Raw genomic sequence first — 5,860 nt, forward strand, 5'->3', positions numbered from 1 at the left:
AGAAAGACAGACAGAGGTCTGATTCATCCAGATATTTATGAGAGGGCGTTTCTGGACATATCTGTCAGGAAGATTAGTCTCAGGGCAGCTGCTAACCCAGCTAACACATGACGTTGCGGCAACGTTGCCAGTAGGTGCTCAGTTGGTAACCCGTGACGTTACCTTCTGGCAACGTCGTGGCAACGTTGTGGCAACGTTATAAAGGGAATGTTGCCAGTTGGTCCCATGGACAACGTTGCTACGACGTCGTACCTTGGTCGGCTGGTTACGTTATTTTTAGACCTGTGGGCAACGTTGCCGCGACGTCGTCCCTTGGTCGGCTGGTAACCTCATTTTTAGGTCCGTGGGCAACGTTGCCGCGACGTCGTCCCTTGGTCGGCTGGTAACGTCATTTTTAGGTCCGTGGGCAACGTTGCCGCGACGTCGTACCTTGGTCGGCTGGTAACGTCATTTTTAGGTCCGTGGGCAACGTTGCCGCGACGTTGTACCTTGGTCGGCTGGTTACGTTATTTTTTGGTCCCATGGACAACGTTGCGGCGACATTGTACCTTGGTCGGTTGGATACATTCATTTTGGTACCATGGGTTAAATTGCCGTTAAGTCGCTCTTTGGTCGCAGGACAACGGATCTCGAGTGCAGTGGTTTATCATGGAGAGATCACACTGGATTGCTCTCAGTTCTGACACTTTTGTAATTTAGCCATAGTCTACATGAATTTCAATCACACAATATTAAATGTTGCACCCAGCACGTATAAATGTAGACAATGTATGTAATTCATGTGCAGCTCAGCCCCAGCATGGTCATCAATTTTCTCATATGCAGGAACATAGCTTTAATAAATAAAAGACTGAATTTTGAATATAATTCTTATATTCTTAGCCTTAGGCCTATATTAAAATATAAGTATTTCATCCTTTAAATGTACAGAAGCAATCAATGTGTGATGTGTAACATGATTAAGCAAACATTCTTTGTCCAGCACACCAAAGCTGTATGAAACACAATGCATATCTGAGCTGCAATAATTTTGTAATACAAAATTGTTAAATGTGACCAAAAGGCAAGCGATTCTCAAGTTGTATTTCCAAAGACATGAGTCATCACAGAATATTACAATTCTTCCTTAGCAAACCTAGGTTTGCTCAGTCTGCCCCTGAGCAACGACTTTGCGCATGCCCATTTCAACGCATCTCTGAAACAGGGATTTCAGAGAAGAGTTTGCAACTGAACGCATGGATTTCAACTGGAAATTAGCTACTTCAAAGGTGAGTTTCTTTACAGAAATAGATTTAAATATATAAACATATTTTCTGAAATCGGATGGAGGATGCTATTACGTATAGGTTTGAAATTTGGGCTATTAAGCCTGGTTATCTGTTTCAGATTAACATTGTTTACGTTAGGATTTTGCTACAGTAGCTACTAGCTAGTAGTAAAGCTAGTATAATGTACTGTAGAGTTATGCCAAACCCTCCAGAAAGTTAAATACTGAAAATACATGCAAAGTTTAGCGTCTCACAAATCACCCACAAAAGAATCAGTAAAAATAAATGTTCAGAACTAGAAAAAACCTTGTCTGAAAATAGTTTATTTAGCCCTGGAAGATTGTGGAGATAGCGCGTGGCGGATCACGTTTTGATCAGTCGGCACAGCAATGGCGTCTATAAAAGTATCATGATTCATGTCACTAATTCTTCCAATTTGTACATGCCATCTGTTTTTGGATAAGTTTATTCGTTTTAACCTTAAGATGCGTGAGTTTTTCCGACGCTTCCACGAGTGAGTTTTTTCCAAAACGGCAGCTAGGTAGCTTTTGTTAGCTTCCGTATAGCAACCTAGCATAATACTTGTAGCAATGCTCCTACCTGCTAGTGTTACTTGTTAGCCTACTAAAATTGTTAGCCTACTAAAATTGTAAATTTTGAAGCCATACTATAGCGTTTGTCACATTGTTTGTCTATCAGAAAATAGTCGGTTGTAATGTTCAGAATCACACATGTGCGACGCTACGCTGTGTGGGGCCCTGCTTTCGAACGATCACACATGTGCGATGCTGATCCTTTTATATTTATATCAAAATGCTAGTACTATGTACTTAAACTACATTCCACTTTCATTTCTGTACAGAGTATCCTACCATCGTCACACGGCCTAGCACTGTGTCCCTGGGAAATTATGGTAAAGTAATGAATGACCGTTTTTAACAGTGACAATAATTGTATGAACCATGGCAACCCTAAAGGCTATGTTTTGAAGCAAAAGCATGACTTAAAACTTTTGTATCACCTGACTCCTAGGTGTCAACTCTGGTCTGGTAGAGGAGAACCCATATGGGGTCCAGGAAAACAGCTGGCAGCCAGGCAAGTGCAAATATAAGACACTGAAAGCTTCTCAATAGCATTGCCAACTCATCGTAAGGCATACTTAAGTTGTTCTGATCGTGGCAGGGGGATACATATTTGTCAAAACAACAAATGTTGTCTTACAAATGCTTTGTATACAGCCATTCAAGGTAACATGTGTTATTTACATCAATGTTACAGCTAATCTAGAAGAACCACAGTGTATGCCAATCATGTTAACTCTTGTAAACTTGTTTTACTTGTCTTTATTGACAGACACATTACAGGTTATGTTCCAGAAGATGGAGACATTGGAGGAGAACCAGCGAGAGGCTCTCCTATTCAGGCGACGACAGGGCAAACATGCTGAAGAGGTGCCAGTGATGGACCTACAGGTGGCCCAAACACAGGCTGAACTCCAAGACCTTGAGGAGCGCCTTAAGGTGCTGGAGTTCCAAAAGTGAGTGGTAGGTGTTTTGAGATGCCATGAACTATGGCTTACACGCAGTGTTCAACTTTCAAATTGGTGGTAACAATAAGTTCATGACTTCTAATTGCAGATGCTGTGATGAAGTGGAAGACGGGACTAGGAGAGAAGGCTGTGGAGCTCCTCACAGCGTAGACACTCAAACACGCCCCGGCAGCCCATTCAAAACAAGCCAGGTGAATGAATGATGATGGCAGCTTCCCAATCCAACCTTTCACATGGCTATGTGACCAAAAACTAGAATCCCATAATATGTTTTTGATGATGTATATTATTCTAGATGTGATTATTTTATGACTTGTATAGCCCCTTTCATACGTGCAATTATGTTGATAGGACACTTACTTATTTTGTGCTTCATTGTCAGGGCCAACAGACAGGACCTGTAGCGGGGACTGGCAGAAGATGTTCATTCACTGTTTCATTCACTGTATTCACTGGCACTTTGTTTGAAATAAAATGACTGAATGTTACATGGAAATGCTGCCTTGTTTATGATTAGCTTGAGTTAGGCAACACACCACACAAACATAGTCCTCCTGAAGTTGGCTATGTAGCCTATTATACAAGAACAAGTAGCATTTGGGGCAAATGAGGTCTGCATATGAACCGCCCCAATATACGCAAAAGAACTGAGAAATATATAGGTTAGTAATTAACGTCGCAGTTACGGACTGGCAACGTCGGAAAGTGACGTTGCTAGGAGGTTGCGGTTACGGACTGGCAACGTCACAAAACAACGTTGCAAGGACCTCTGGGGAGAGGGGGACATTGGTCACCACTGCCCTAGCTGTAAATGCAGAAGGCAATAGTATTCCCCCGTACTTCATCTTTCCCAGGAAGAAGTTCCAGGACCACTTTGTGAGTAGTGGTCCGATTGGCTCTGCTTGTTCTGCAAATACCTCAGGATGGATGCAGGATGTCGACTTTCTGGCCTTTCTCCAGCACTTTGCCAGACACACCCGTGTGAATCTGGAGTCGAAGGTACTGCTGCTCCTTGACAACCACTGGTCACACCTTTCTGTGGCAGCAATTGACTTTTGTCGGTCAAACGGCATAGTCTTACTATCTTTCCCACCCCACTGCTCACATTGTCTCCAGCCACTCGACAGGAGCGTCTTCGGTCCACTGAAGAGATATGTTAACACAGCAGCAGATCACTGGATGAGAACACACCCTGGAAAAACGTTGTCCATCTATGACGTTCCAAGCCTTGTGGCCACAGCTCTGCCACGAGCAGCGACACCAAGCAACGTAACATCTGGCTTTGCGTGCACTGGCATCTGCCCCTACAACCCAGATATTTTTGATGAGCAAGACTTCTCACCTGCCTATGACACCGACCGCCCTGCTCCTTCACTGGTACCATGTGGTCCTACACCACATTGCCACATACACCTACTCAGCCAGAGCCTGTTTGAGGGAGGGCTGCTGCCAGAGTATCCTGGTGGTTCAAAGTCTGCCATCCCTGACCAGTGTGACCACCCAGCTGTCTGTTCAGATGTGCCACTTGAAGAGGAGGGAAGAGGTCTGCTTGCTGTCCCAGGAGGGACCAACAGGCACGCTAGTTCTGTCCAGACATTCATTCCTGAGAATGTACGTCCCTTTCCCAAGGCTGGTCCCAGAAAAAACACTAAACAAAGAGGCAAAAGGAGGTCAACGGTGATCCTCACGGACTCTCCGGTGAGGGCAGCTCTGGAGGAGGAGCAACAAAAAAGGGTCCAGAAGAAGCCGTCTGCACCACAGAAAAGGCTCCTTGGTCGCGGAGGCACTGCACCCACAGTTTCCCAGGACAAGGATGAGGAATGTCTTGTGTGTGTGGAAACATTCAGCTCGTCTTTGCCTGGGGAAGTGTGGGTGAAGTGTCTCTTTTGCCAGCTCTGGTCACATGAGGCATGCACTGAGGGTGCAGAGCATTATATCTGTCACAACTGTGACGATGAGTAGTCTAATGCCTTTTGTTCTTTTCTTGTTTGTTTTTAGGGTACTGTTTATTTGTGAACGCCGTTAACATTAGTCGGGTTTCTGCAGCGCCTATTAAAATATGAAATATTTGAAACATGTTTTATAAAATGAATTGACATCAAATAAATTAATTGAAAATAAATATTCTAAACATACAAGTTTGTATGCAGCCACTATGAAAATTAAATATATGAAATATGTTTTATGAAATGGATTGACATGAAATAAATTAAATGAAAATAAATATTCTGAACAATTCAAGTTTGTACTGTTGGGTTACTTTTGAAATATTTGATGAAACTGAAATTTAAAATAAATGTAGGCCTAATTATACATTTTTTGGCAAAAATAAAGGACAAAATATGTTTGCAGTTACATATTAACAAGGTCATAGTCAGAGTAAAACAGTTAATCTAGCTTGTATTTGTGTTACTTTTGACCCACCCATGTGTTACTTTCGTTCCAACTGACGGGGTCGAAAGTAACAATGTGCATCTTGTGTTCAAAGTCAAATTATACTGAAGCCGTTCGACATTTGTACAAAATACCACATGGTATTGATAGACCACACTTGTGAGTTATGGACCCAAGCAAAAATATATCTCTGTCTAAAACATTGTCTTTTAAAATTACGTTTTTCTGAAAAATGGTATTTTCGCCCCCGCCCTCCCCTAATGAATGAATGCAATATGAGTAGGCTAAATGCCTGAAAATATCACGAGAAGGGAAAAACTTGCAATGACATTTAAGTCATAGAGATTAGGTCAATTTTTACACCGGTCTGCCAAATGTTTTCGTTTTACATTGTGATATGAAACACGTTTGTGAAATGTAGCTAACTAGCTAAATATGATAGCTCTATAGCTACTACGCTGATATTATTAGAGCTAAGCTAGTAGATCTACTTTCGGAAACAGTGGTCTGCTATTTCACAGAGGAGTTAGCTCTAGCTGTTACCCCAGCACATCTGCTAATATCTGCAGTGTTACCAAGTGTTAGACATAGCTACAGCTAACTTGCTACCTTGTTAGTCTTCCGTTCCAGACCTCTTCTGGGAGGTACT

General features: G+C 42.5%; 1 long non-coding RNA gene across 3 annotated transcripts; it reads left to right on the top strand.

The window, feature by feature from the left end:
* Nucleotides 1-389: 389 nt before the first annotated feature.
* On the top strand, nucleotides 390-3,313 carry LOC146267613 (uncharacterized). Of its 3 annotated transcripts, XR_014768890.1 has the most exons (6): nucleotides 390-1,268; nucleotides 2,131-2,181; nucleotides 2,301-2,363; nucleotides 2,633-2,805; nucleotides 2,906-3,008; nucleotides 3,200-3,313. It is a non-coding gene; the product is annotated as an uncharacterized LOC146267613 (long non-coding RNA). The 3 variants fall into 3 exon arrangements; XR_014768889.1 differs by having other exon boundaries at nucleotides 401-2,181; nucleotides 2,633-2,812; XR_014768888.1 differs by having other exon boundaries at nucleotides 767-2,181.
* The last annotated feature ends 2,547 nt before the right edge of the window (nucleotides 3,314-5,860 follow it).

Source organism: Hypomesus nipponensis, chromosome 11 (assembly GCF_054491055.1).
Source record: "Hypomesus nipponensis isolate SF chromosome 11, ASM5449105v1, whole genome shotgun sequence".
NCBI lineage: Eukaryota > Metazoa > Chordata > Actinopteri > Osmeriformes > Osmeridae > Hypomesus > Hypomesus nipponensis.